Below are 14,183 nucleotides of genomic sequence, written 5' to 3' on the forward strand. Positions count from 1 at the left end.
TACAGTTAGCTGGTTCATTCTCTCTGTATCAGTATCTGTACCATCTATGTCCTAAGGAGACAAGTGACACTTCCTTAGGGTCTACCATACAAACCTTACTCTACCTTGGGTACTTACTTAGTGCTTTTTTCTCTCAGGACAATTAGATACTGCAGTACTACTGGGAATTAGGACTTCAGAATATGAATTTAGGAGAGGGAAAAATTCAGTCCTTATAAATGTCACCTTAGGGTCTGGCACGGCCTTGCTGAATGTGTGGTTTTTCTAATGGCCCTAGAATCAGTGATGAAGGAACAGAGATGAAAAGTGGCCACTGGGGACAGAATTCAGGCCAAGAGGAAGCAGATGGAGTTTCTGAGACATGGGAGGGGACATTTTCCAAAATCTTAATTTTTGCATGTCTGGGTTGAATCCCCAGAACAGGTGAGGGGACCATGCTTCCTTCAACTGCTAATTTGTTGCTGTGGCCATCCCAGGACGGCCTTCACACTGATGCCTCTTTGGGTCAATATCTGGCTACCGATGCCTGAAGATCGTGAGGGACAATCCACTGGTCCTGAAAGTGTGTTGACACGTGAACTTAGGGTCATCAAACATTCCCACTAGTTCAGTTTTCTACTTTGTAAAATGGCAGTCCTAGGAGTTATATATACTTTGTGGGACCCACTGCAAAACAACAACAACAACAACAACAACAACAACAACAACAACAATCAGGTCCTCCATTTTTAGGAAGCCCCTGTTGTAGTAGATTTCCATTTGGCATTTGAGAATGTGTTTAGTGCTATTTATCCCTTGTCTTTTAAAACAAGCTAAGGTGTTGGGGTAAAGTGCTGGCTGCACAAGCATGAAGTTCTTGGTTTGTGAGTTTAGATCCTCAGCACCCAGATAAAGTCTGAGTAAGGCAGTATGTACCTATAACTGCAGCACTGGATGGGGGAAGTAAAGGTACTTGGATCCCCAGAGTTCATTGGGCTAATTAGAGAGCACATAGCTAATTGGTGAGCTCTAGGTTCAATAAGAGATCTTGACTCAAAAATATTGATCTCTGGCCTCTACACAGATGAATACACACATGAACATGTATGTTTATCTCACACACACACACACACACACACACACACACACACACACACACACCACCAACCACAACAACCAAAGCAGAGTTATTAATCACTTCAAGTCAGTGACAGCTGAATCTTAGAACTAAGTGTATAGAGTCCATGTGTGGCTACATTTAGACTTCTCTGATTAGTTTGCACACCAGTACCATTCCTCAGCCCTTACTCACGATTCCCTCACCCAGTGTGTTCCCCCCTCCCCTTTCACTTCACTTGGCCTTGGATGCTTTTAAAGAATCAGAATCAAGGGTGAGCATCAGTCCCCAGGGGCTGAGAGTCATAGTTGAGCTTGCGTTTGTGCTGTAGAGCTATAGCACTTTTGTTCTTTGGTAGCCTGGGAAATCCCCATGTTCCCTAGCAACAAGACCCATTTGGAGCTGTTGCTACGGAAACCCTGGGATTTCCATAGTTACTGAGAGCTCATGCAGCATCTCTTTTCCTATAGCTGAACATATCTGGTGTCAGCAGAAGAGGGGGAAGGGAGCTGATCTGGTGCTGCCAAAGGGGACAGGGCTGTTTTCCCTGTATCTTATGACTCTGCGCAGAGGGGCAAACAGATGAGCAGGGACAGGGCCTGACCGCAAGGATTATGAGTCAGTAGTGCTATTCTCACCACGTAGAAACCTCTAAGTAATGAGTGATCAATTTGGAGTGATGTGGTCTGCTGGGTTCCCATGGTCCCCAGTGACCCAGCACAGAAATCACCGAATGCATTGTATCTACTTATCTGAGCAGGCACCAAACCTTGTTTTTGGTTGTTTGGAGAAAGAGGAAGAATATTTCTGAATGCATGAAATAAAACAGGTATATTTTGAATTTTAATTGAAATATACTACCAAAATATTTTTCTTACAGCATGGTGTTGTCATAAAACATGTGTGTCTCTTCTTTAATGCATCACATAATAAAAGGGAGTGGCAGATCTAATTACTGTAATTTCAAAGTACGGACAAATGTAAAAGACATTTGGAGAGAGTTGCTGATTATTATTATCTTGTGACTGACTGTTTACACCCTTAATCTAATAAAGCTAAGTTTCAGTTAGAGGCTGGTAAAAACAAAATACCCTTTACCAGATTTAATTCCACAGACTCTTTAAATTTTATGGATGTTGTGGACTCGGGGCTGATGAGTCAGTCTGTGCCCAGGCTCTGTGAGTGAGTGACTCAGCAAGAAGAACAGAGGGCCTCCTGGCTGGGCTCCTGCTACTTCTTAAAGAGCTGGGCTATTTAAACAAATAATGCTGGGAACAAGTGAATACACATAAATCAAGGAAGCATGCTGGTGCCTCACTATACACCATGTATATAAATTAACTCAAAACAAATCAAAGACATAAATTATAAAGCATAAAGAAAAAAATGGGAGAAAAGAGCTTTATGACATTGGATATGAAAACTTTTTTAAAAAATATAGCATCAAAAAATACACATGACCAGAGAACAATTAGATAAATAAGGCTACTTCAAAAGTAAAATACGTTTACACTCCAAAGGAAACCATCAAAAGAGTAAAATGGCAATCCATGAAATGAATGTGTGTGTGTGTGTGTGTATGTGTGTGTGTGTGTATGTGTGTGAGATAATTTATCTGTTATCCACTATATGCAAATAACTTTTACAAGTGGACAACAACAAAAACTCTTTTATGTTAAAAATAGATAAGGGGCTAAACAGATGTGGTTAAAAATACACACTGCTTTCTTAGAAGACCCAAGTTTGTATTCTAGCATCCATATGTAAAAGTAACTTTTATTTTCCTGGCTCAATTGTTGTCTGAGAGGCAAACTGCCTCCTTCTGCTAACCTAGGCCTAGTCCTGGAAGCTTCTGGCCTCCATACAGTCTAACCTAGGCCTAGAATAGTTTCAGCCCCTGAGACTTACTGCTGAATAAGCTCACCCTTACTTGTTTTTTTCTGGTTTGTCACTTTGTCTGCCACTCAATAAAACATCATTTTCAGACATGGGTACTTCCTTCTACAAACTCACTTTACCTTCACTGTTTGGGATTAAAGGTGTGTATCACCACACCTGGACCTAAGCTTTTCTTTACCTGAAACTTGCTCTATACCTGGATGGCCTTGAACTCAGATCTGCTTGCCTCTCTGTCTCTTGTAGTAAAGGTGTGTTTGTATTTCAGCCGGATCACACTGACCTAGAAGGCCTTTGGATGTGATCTTTTGCCAGAGAAGCCATATTCCTATTCCATATGGCACTCAATGTGGTTGGTAAGAAAACCTTATCTGCTTGAAGGAGGCCCACAAACATTGCAGAAGCAGAGGACATCTGACAGAAATGTTGCAGGGGACAGGGCACATCTGATTGAAAGCCACAGAGGAGAAAATTGCCTGAGATCAGTTCTGGCTGCCCAGAGAGACTCAGGAGACTTCATAACAGCTGAGTTGATCCAGTCGGCCCAGAGCTCAGAAAGAACAAGAAAGGGTGAGCTTATTAAACAGTAAGTCTCAGAGGCTGAAAACATTCTAGGCCTAGGTTAGATTGTATGGAGGCTAGAAGCTTCCAGGACTAGGCCTAGGTTAGCAGACAGAGACAGTAAGCCTTGGAAACAACAGTTAAAAGAAATTAATAAAAAGTTCATTTTTACACATATGGCAGCTCCCAAGCATCTGTTAACACCAGCCCCAGGACATCTGATACCCTCTTCTGGCTCTGCATGCATGTGGTACACTTACATGGAGGCAAAACACTCATACATATAAATTAAAATAGACAGATGATTTAAGTAGCTATTTCACTAAAGAACATATATAATAAAGTTTTATTCAGTCAAAAGAAGAATAGAATTATGTTGTTTGCTGGAAAATTGATGTGACTGGAGATAATCCTACTGAGTGAAATAAGCCAAACTCAGAAAAGCATGTATTACATTCTTTTTCTCATTTGTTGATCCTTGGTCTTATATAGATACATGAAGTCATTTATATACACGTGACATGAAAAAGCATAAGGGAGACAGGAAGAAGGAAAGAGAGTAGGAGGAGGGGGAAGAGGGAGTAGAGAGAAAGGAGAGACTGTGGGGAGTGTGAACATGGTCAAACTATAGATATACTTGAAATAATCCTTATGAAACCCAGCATTGTGTACAATAAGTTTATGACAATAAAGTAAATATGGGGCTGACAAGGTGGTTCAGTGAGGAAAGGCACTTGCCTCCAAGCCTGACAACTAGAAAGAGAAAGATCCCTGGGACCTGCATGGTGGTAGGAGAGAACTGACTCTAGGAAGTTGTCTTCTGATCTATATGTGTGCCCCTTGCCCACTATAAATATCATAAAAAGTTTAAAGTAAATATGGAAAAAGTAAAATACAGATGCTCAATACCATCAGCCAATCAAAGTCCTTATGAGGTTCTACTTTATATCTATCATAACGGCACCATTCAGAAAATAGAAAATATCAAGTGTTGATGAGAATGTGGAGAAATTCGGACACTTGTGTGCACTGCTGCTGGGAGTCTGAGAAGGTGTAGTCAGCATGGAACACAGTATGAGGATCTTTACAATTATTATAAGATTTGTCAATCTCAGTTATGTATATCAATTCAAAAGATTCAAATTTAGGGCATAGTGACACTTTTATACCATTGTTCTGTATTTTTCACAATAATCAAGAGGTGGAAGTGATGAGACAACTGTTCACAAGCAGATGAAGATCTGAATAAAATATGATGTATACAGGCGGAAAATATTATTAAACCATAAAAAGTGATATGAAAAATATTGCAACATAAATGAAAACATTTCCCTAAGTGAAATAATCAAACTACTACTAAAGAGTAATTCAGATAGTAGTTTTCAAGTTATGAGTCTTTTACCATAATTGAAGATGAAGACACAGACATGAGGCTTGAAGAAAGCAGTCTTTTGGCTTGAAAAATCCCTTGTTACGAGAGATGGGAATAGCCAGCCACTGCTGGATTTAAGGCCTACTCCATGAGATGTTGACTCACACTTAATACTGCTAAAGTAGCCATGAATCTGAGGCTACTTAGGTCACAGGCGTAGGAGAAAACCAAATACTATTATTTTACTAAAGGAACAAAACAAAAAGTGACTCCTATTGACATACTGCTACACCCATAGCACACGACCCTTATCAGAGAGGCTGCTTCTTGAAGTAGATGGGAATTAACAAAAACTCACAACTGGACAACTCACACAGAGTGAGAGACTTTGGAGCATTCAGTCCTAAATGGACTGTCTTCTTCAAAACCCTCCCCTCAAGTCTCAAGGATCTATGTGGAAGAGGAGGAGAAAGATCGTAAGACGCACAGGTGATGGATGACTCCAAGGAAACAGTTTTCCAGGCACCACAGGACTGAACCAATCTGAACTTACAGGGAGTGGGAAGCACACACAACACCTGCAGAGGTTAGAAGTGCCCCGCGCTGGGAGAGGGTCCCAGCACAGAGGGCTGTGGGCGAAGTGGACACAAGCTCTCAAGAAATCATTTGGAATTGATACCTTTTAGGAAAAGGAAAATCTGTTCTCAGAACAGTGTCATTGGGTATATCAAGAACCAAGGCAAGCACAGCCAGAGGAGCTATTGCGCCACACTCTGCAACAGAATCTCTGGAGATGGAGCCTTAAACTCTGAGCCACTAGAGACACCGTGCCCCACTGCGCTGACTGTAAACTTTTGACTTAGCTCCAGTACCCTTCCTGATGCTCCTTTTATCCTCAAACTGTACATTTTGTGTTTTTAAATTTTTTTTGCTCAGCTTGCTCATTTTCATTATAGATTGGCATAAGACTGAACACTAATAATCATACAATATAGTCAATACTAGACTGTCCTGAAATCTGCTCTGCTAACACCACTAATCCAAAAGCCTTTAATTAGCTTCAGGCAGCCTTTTTGGACAAGAACCAAAGGAAACCACATTCCTCACCAAAATATCATTAGAAAGACCTTTAAGCCACTTATAGTGGGACTTCCCTGAACCTGCCAGGTGTTAAAGACACAGAGACTTATTAATATTTAAACGCTTAGGCCTTAGCTGGGCAGACTCTCAGCTAGTTCATCCCGAGTATTCTAGCCACACGGCTAGTTCTTTTTTCTTTTCAGCATGCCTCTGTTCTGTTTGTTTTTAATTTTTACGTAATTAACTTTACATCTCGATTGTAGCCCCTTCCCTTGTCTCCTCCCGGTACCTCCCTCCTTCTCTCATCCTCCCCCCCCCCTCATCCTCAGAAAGGAGGGGCCCTTCTTCCCTATCAACTGACCCCAGCCTATCAAGTCTCATCTGGACTGTCTGCATCCTCTCCCTCTGTGGCCTGGCAAGACCACCCCGCCATGAGGAAGTGATCAACAAGTGGGCCCCAGAGTCCATGTCAGAAGTAGCCCCTGCTCCCCATATTATGGGACCCACAAGGGGGCCATGCTGCCTATCTATTGCATCTGAGCAGGGGTCTAGGTCCTCACCATGCGTGGTCCTTGGTTGGTGCATCAGTCTCTGCAGCCTCCACCCCCAGACACAGATTTGTTGGCTCCACTGGTCTCCTTGTGCAATTTCTGTCCCCTCCAGGTCCTTCTATCTCCAACTCTTCCATAAGACTCCCTGCGTTCCACCCCAGAGTTTGGCTGTCTGAAAAGGGGTTAATATCCAAAATATATGAAGAACTCAAGAAATTAAACACTGCTAAACAAAATAATCCAATTAAAAGTGGGGTACAGAGCTAAACAAGGAATTCTCAGCAGACAGATGTTGAAAGGCTGAGAAATACTTAAAGAAATGCTCAATGTCCTTAGTCATCAGGGAAATGGTCACGTCTACCTTCCATGCTTCCATGCTTCCATGCTCTCTGCTATGGTGATAATGAACTAAACCCCTGAAACTGTAAGCAAACTCCCAATTAAATGCTCTTTTATAAGAGTTGCCTTGGTCATGGTGTCTCTTCACAGCAGCAGAATAGTTTCTAAGATAAGCCTGCTTTAAACATCTTATACAAATATTTTGTGTAAATATTTCTGCAGATTATGTCCTCTTTATTTTTTGAGTACAAATCTCAAAACAGACTTTCTGAGATGTATGATTCATGTGTATTTATCATCTCCATTTAAAAGCTATCTGTCTTTAGTCACATTCCCAAGAGATTTGTTTGAAGTATGATTATTGGAAGCATTTTGGGAACATTATGCATTAGGCAGTGCAGTCAGTAGGAAGTACAGGGAGAGGTTGAGCTATGACTCAGTCACCATAGTAACACAGTTTCTCAATAATGTGGAGAGTCTTGGAGCTGGCATGACCCTTCAGTATTGTCTTAGGTTGAGACAAAGGGCTAGTCTATATGCCCCTACATTAACTCATCATTAAAATAGGTTTCTCCTAAGGAGATTAAACAACTGGGGTGTTCTGAATGAAAATGGCTCCCATAGACTTACAGATGGTGACAATATTGGAGATGTGCCCCTTTTGGAGTAGGTGTGGCCTTGTTGGAGGAAGTGTGTCACTAAAGGGTGTACTTTGAGGTCACAGAAGCTTAAGGCAGGCCTATTGGCTCACTGTCTTTCCCTGCTGCCTGTGGATCTAGATGTAGAACTCCAGCACCATGCTTGAATGTCTCCGTGCTTCCTGCCATGACGATGACGGACTAAACCCCAATGAAATGTTTTCCTTTGTAAGAGTTGCCGTGGTCATAGTGTCTCTTTACAGCAACACAACACTAACTTGGGTTAATTTAAATCCTCCAATAAAAAAAAGCAAATTTTGTGGCTGTCTCTGTGCCTTAGTAATAGATCATTTGCCTAGCATGTAAGCAGCATGGCTTCAATTCTTAGTACTGTCAAAATAAAATGTAAAGTTTGACATATCTGAAAAAAAAATGTTCTAGTTATATTTTTCACCATGGCAGGGAGCATGGCATCAGGCTGCTGAGCTATTGTTGTGGGGAGCGTGGCATCAGGCTGCTGGGCTATTGTTGTGGGGAGCGTGGCAGCGTGCAGGAAACACGGTGCTGGAGAAGTAGCTGGGAGTTCTACACGCAGCTCCCCAGGCAGCACAAAGAAAGAAAGAAAGCCACCGCGCCTGGCTTGGGCTTTTGAAACCTCCAAGCCCACCCCCAGTGACACAGTTCCTCCAACAAGGCCACAGCTTCTAATTGATTCTTTTAAATAGTGCCACTCCCTAAGCATTCAAATAGATAAACTTATGGTGGCCATTCTTATTCAAGTCACCACAGTCACTCTGAAGAAGAACTTGGTATTAACACTAAATATGCCATTAGTATATAACTCTGACTTTGAGCTGTTAGGTATTTATCTCAGAGAAGTAAAACCTTAAGAGGCTTCATTTTCCATCTCTTAAAGCCTTCAATTAACTGCATGAGAGTGACCAACATTATGGGTAATCTGCCTCACCGGATTAGATATTAATCATGCGTACAAAATACTTTCACACACAGATCAATGAGCGTTTGAGTATATATCTGTGTACCATACCATAATCAAGGTGACACACAAAATTAAGTACCACAAACCAGACTGGAGCAACATCTGAGTTAGCTATTCTGAAACAACTTCTCTGTGTACTTTTTGGTAGACATTGTCACCATCTGCACATCACACCCTTCAGGTTACCTTCACATACACACAGAGGTAGAAATTCCAACTTCTTTATGGGTCAAAATATTAAGGCAAAATTGGTCTTCAGTAGCATGTTCTGACCTGGTCATTATCTTCAATATCTGGTTCCCTGTGGACCTGACATCAGATTCCATAGAACCCACTTTTTAACCTTCCTACACACTCAACACCCCCACTCCTTGCCATAAGATCTTGGTTTTACTTTCATTATTATTGACCACTTGATATAAAAATCATTCCTTTGTGGTTCCGACTGTGCAGCAGTCAAGGCTCTGGAGAATTACTAGATGGTTCTGAGGTCTCCTACTTTCTCAACTTCCTTGCTGTCCAGGTCATCCTCCAGACAATCGAGCTCTCACTGTTTTGGTCAGCCATGGCTTACCTTTATTCAGCTTTTCAGCTGCTGGTTTGTGGGCAGATAGTACTGGCTTTCTCCTTTCACGATTAAGAGGAAGGGCCTGAGTTCTGGGGGAGGCTTTCCCCCTCACACTCCTCAGACAGTTTCTGTTGTCTTTGGTGTTATGGGTATGTGGAAGGATAACAGGATAGAGCAAGGATTAAAAACAGGAGATTTCTGGCAAGGTGTATGGCCTGAGGTGTGTGCTCTAGGAGAGGACAGGGTTGGAGTGCTGGGCTAAAGGAATCAAGGAGAACAGGCTTTGGATGGCTCAGCTTGCCTTGATATTATCCCTGGATCTGAGTTGAGGGGAGCTTTCCTTTCCTTCCCTCCTTTGGTGTTTGAAGTCACTTGTTGAATTTCAGGACCATGTGGTGGTGGGTTTCGGCTCATATTTTCCATGTCTACTCTGCCTAAGGCTCTATCTTAGTCCTCCTGCCTTCTGTATATACAGTTCTGTCCGGGGTAGGGGAGGTCACTCCCTCAGGCTTAGGTTGATCAGCAGCCATGCACCTAGTCAAGAGGCGGGTGGGGGGAGAATTTAGTTGTCATTGAATCTGGGCTGGGGGAGGGAGGCCAATATTCATAGTATGTTACTGTGCTGCCTCCATGGAGTGGAATGTACTGGCGCTCTGATACACTTGGGTTCGAGTAAGGGGTCACTTCTTCAGTATCTCTCGGCCTTCCCAACTGGCTTTCTATTTTCAGTATTATGTTAAATTACAGTGAATTACATGGGATTGAGAAAACATTTCAAACAATCATTTTATTTAGGCATCCTATTCAGTTCATGCCTGTCTTTCCCACCATTCATAATTAACTAGTGTTCATATGTCTTCCCTAAAACCCTCCCAAAACTATGGCTACATTAAGCTTCTATGGAGATATGAATCATCCCACATCCTTTCAAAATTACATTTCAATTAAATTAGTGTGTGTGTGTGTGTGTGTGTGTGTGTGTGTGTGTTTATAGTTTAAAAGACAGCTTGTGGAAGTCAATTCTTTTCTTCTACCATATGAGTCCCAGGAATTGAACTCTGGTCCTCAGGCTTGATGGAAAGCACTTTTACTCACCAAGACATCTCACCAGCCTAAAAGCTTGTTTTGTGCATCCATGTATGGCTACTACCAGAGAACTTTTCTGTCCATTTCCTTTTCTTTTGTGCATGACTCGCCTCCATTTTATGTTATCCAATTTGAAGTCAGTGTCTTCCAGCTGCCAGTAAATAATCTCATCCTCTAGGCATCCTCATTTTGCTTCAGATACCTGGATCATGTTGATCTCCTCAGTAGGTGAAATGTAGAGGTTAGGATTTTAATAGTGTAGGGGCTGAGGTAGATACTCCTCTGCTGCAAGTCATGCTACATGAAGCTACTACATAAAAATGAACACATATTGGCTCTTGGAGGGTGCCTTAAAATTTATTTTCTGTCACTATGATAAAATCTACTGACAAAATGAACTTATGGGAGAAAGAGTTTATTTTAGATTGCAGTTTTAGGTTAAAGTCCATTATAGTGGGGAAGTCACAGTGTATAACTTGAGAAAGTTGATCACCTTATATCTATAATCAGGCATGAAAACATATTAGTACTCAATTAGTTTAAAAAAACTCTTATACAGTTTAGAATCCCCTGTCTAGGGAATGGTGTCACCCACAGTGGGTGAGTTTTTCCCACTTCAATTAATATAATCAAGACAATTGCCCATGGCAGAATTCAGTTCTCTTGTGGGTGTGGGTCCCAGGGGCTGAACTCAGGTCATCAGGGTTGACATCAAGTGTCTTTAGGAGTGAGTGTAGGACAGATATGAAAAAATATGTGCACCGAAATATACAGAATAGATAAAATTATAAAAATCTAAATATATAGAGAGATATAGCTTGTTGAAGAATTAAAAGACATTGTTAAGATAAGATTTCCCTCAAATTCAGTGAAAGTTTTCAGGAAATCCTAACCAAAATCCAAATGTAAAGTTTTATCTCAAAGGATATTGGTACATCACATTCTGAGATTTTATAAAAGACACAAACCTATAGCAAGCTACTTCCAGAAACTGAGTGCATCTTAGCTAAAATAAAATAAAAAAATCCATACCAAGACATGTCATAACCAGAACACTAGAAATCTAAATCTAAAGAGAAATTATTTTGTGCATTCTGGAGCTGGAGCTGAGGCAGTTGTGAGCTGTTCGACATGAACTCTAGGATCCAACTGAAGTCTTCTGGAGCACTAAGCACTCTTAACCAACGAGCTATCTCAAACACCAAAGAAATAAATGAGAAAAAATATCAACTTACCTCCAAAGAAACATTTAGTGTAATAAGAGATTTCTTATATGGACCTGGATGGGCAGAGACCATCCACTCTCGTCAGGCTCTAGGTGACATGGTAAAGAGGAAAAGGTGGAAAGAGACTGGAGCAGGGGACAGTTGGTCTGGTCTCTAGGCTGTTTATAAAGACTGAAAAGAAAAAAAAAAACCAACCAAAAAACCCCCTCAGCTACATAGAAGAAAGAAAGAGTTGGATCCTGGAGCTGTTAATCTCTGCAGTGAAGTTGTTCATCTCCACAGTGATTTCCTTTTTAGTTTCTTTTAAAAACTATATCCAGACTTGGCCTTGCTATGTAGCCCAGGCTGGCCTAGTATGGTATCAAAACGTTCTCCTACTTCAGCTTAAATAACAAAGACAACTCAATTCTAGAGGCTGGGTGACTGTAATTAAGGTTTCTTCTGACATCTTTTTAGAGATTACCCCTTCTGTGTTTTCACTTATTTGGTGTGTGCGTGGGCATGTGTACATGCACATGTCTGTGTGCATCTGCGCACGTGTGTGTGTGTGTGTGTTCAGTCTCTTTTATAAGGAACCAAGTCATACTGGATTAATGACTATTTTTCATTAGCTCCCCCATTACAGACTCTGTATTCCTTTATAGCCACAGTCTCAAGTACTGTAGGTGAAGATGTTTAGATAGCTGGCAAATTCTACCTATAACAACAGTGATCTCATTCCAATCAAGTCACTTATCAGCCATACAGTTGTGGGAAAATCACAAAGCCCTGTGAACTCCAGGTTCTTCAACTGTGAAATAGATTTTTTGGTATGTCTGTGGTGCATGTAATGTGCTTCCAAAGCATGCTATGTATTAGAATATTAACATTAGAAAGATATTTCTATGCAACCACTGTTTCCCCACTAGGTGATCTATTATTTAATTTGTCTAGAGCCATTCCTAATTGGACACACCTGAAACTTCTAGAATTTAAGTAGGCACTGTGCCCTAATTAGGGTTTCTATGGTTGCTATGGAATATCATGACCAAAGCACCTTGGGGGCTTTATTCATCTTACACTTCCATATTACTGTTCAGCATTGAAGAAAGTCAAGATAACAACTCAAACAATTCAGGAACCAGGAGCTGATGCAGAGGCCATGGAGGAGTGCTGCTTATTGGCTTGATCCTCATGGCTTGTTCATCTTGCTTTCTCATAGAACCCAGGACCACCAGCCAGAGATGGTCCCACCCACAATGGGCTCGGCTCTCTCCTATCCATCACTAATTAAGAAAATGCCCTACAGGCCTGCCTACAACAGATCTTATGGAACATTCTCTTAATTGGGGTTCCCTCCTCCCAGATGACTTTACCTGTGTCAAGCTGACATAAAACTATCAGCACACACTGTGATGTTAACATATATCTTTAATTACTATTTTTATTTTAATTAAAAACAATATATTTTGATCATGTTCTTTCCCCTTCTCCAACTTCTGTAGCAACCTGCAGCAATGTGTACATTATCTGTTATGATTTGTGTATAAATCTAAGGGAACAAAATTTTATAACTACAAGCATTTAAGTCTCAAAACTCTTGACTTTTTATTTAATGACTACAGTATATCCCTGAATTGGTCACATGTCTACACATAATTTTGAGTGGGAACAAATGCCAGTGTTTTCCATAGGGTGTAATTCAGATCTGTAACTTAATGACAATAAATTATTTAAACATTTGCTAAAAAAAAAAAAAAATCAATAAGGCAACACCCCCAAAACCCAAACAAAGAAACAAAAACGAAGCAAAAAACCACAAACCTAAAAAAACCAAAAAAACCAAAAACAAAAAACCTCAAAACAACAACATAACATTTGTTTTGTGTTGCCCAGTTATTCCTGGACATGGAGCTTGCCCTGCAGTGTGGTTGATATACCCAATGACCCTTGATTGGAGAAAACCAATTTTCCCTTTGCCAATATAAATTGCAAGTAGCTTCTTGATTAGGGATGCGACTCTGTGGCTACTTCCCCCTCCCAGTGCTGGGACCCCCATCTGGCTTTTGGGTTGTTAGTATTGATTTCGGTATGGCTCTGTATACACCTGTAGGGTGTATTTAGATTGGGTTAGTCTCTGGCCATGCCCATGACTGGTTGGCCTGATGAAGTTAATTGACATGAGCAGGCATCACCTAGAAGTGGGAAGCACTCCCTCCTGGCCTGATTCTCACGGAAAGGTTGCTGAGCACACGCATTCTCACTCTTCCAGCTCCTGCTTCCAGGGCTTCTCTACAACGATGAGCTTTATTCAAAAGTAACTTTGTCAGCTTCTGAGTGCTCTTCCATTTAGATCACTGAGTAACGGTGTAAAAAGGAGTTTATTTAGCTCATAATTGTAGAGGCTTAAAGGCCAAGAACACAAACTCAGCCCTGATAAAGGCCTCATGGCAGCCAACATTATAGTGGTGGTGTGCGCAAGAGGGACAGATCAGGAATCCAGAAAGCGATTCAGGGGTCAGGGTCTTTTAAAAATTGTTTTTATTTTGTGAGTGTTTTGCCTGCAGGTATGTCTTTGCACCACATTCATGCATAGTACCTGTGAAGGCCAGAAGAGGGCACCAGATTCCCTGGAACTGGAGCTATAGAAAGCTGCTACGCGGTTGCTGGGAACCAAATCTAAGTCCTCTGCAACATCAACTGAGCCATGACTCCAACCCAAAGACTCTTTTAATAACAACTTCTTGCAAGAAATACCCAGGGTCCTGTGGGAATTATATCAATTATTTCT

Source organism: Acomys russatus, unplaced genomic scaffold, assembly GCF_903995435.1.
Source record: "Acomys russatus unplaced genomic scaffold, mAcoRus1.1, whole genome shotgun sequence".
Taxonomy (NCBI): domain Eukaryota; kingdom Metazoa; phylum Chordata; class Mammalia; order Rodentia; family Muridae; genus Acomys; species Acomys russatus.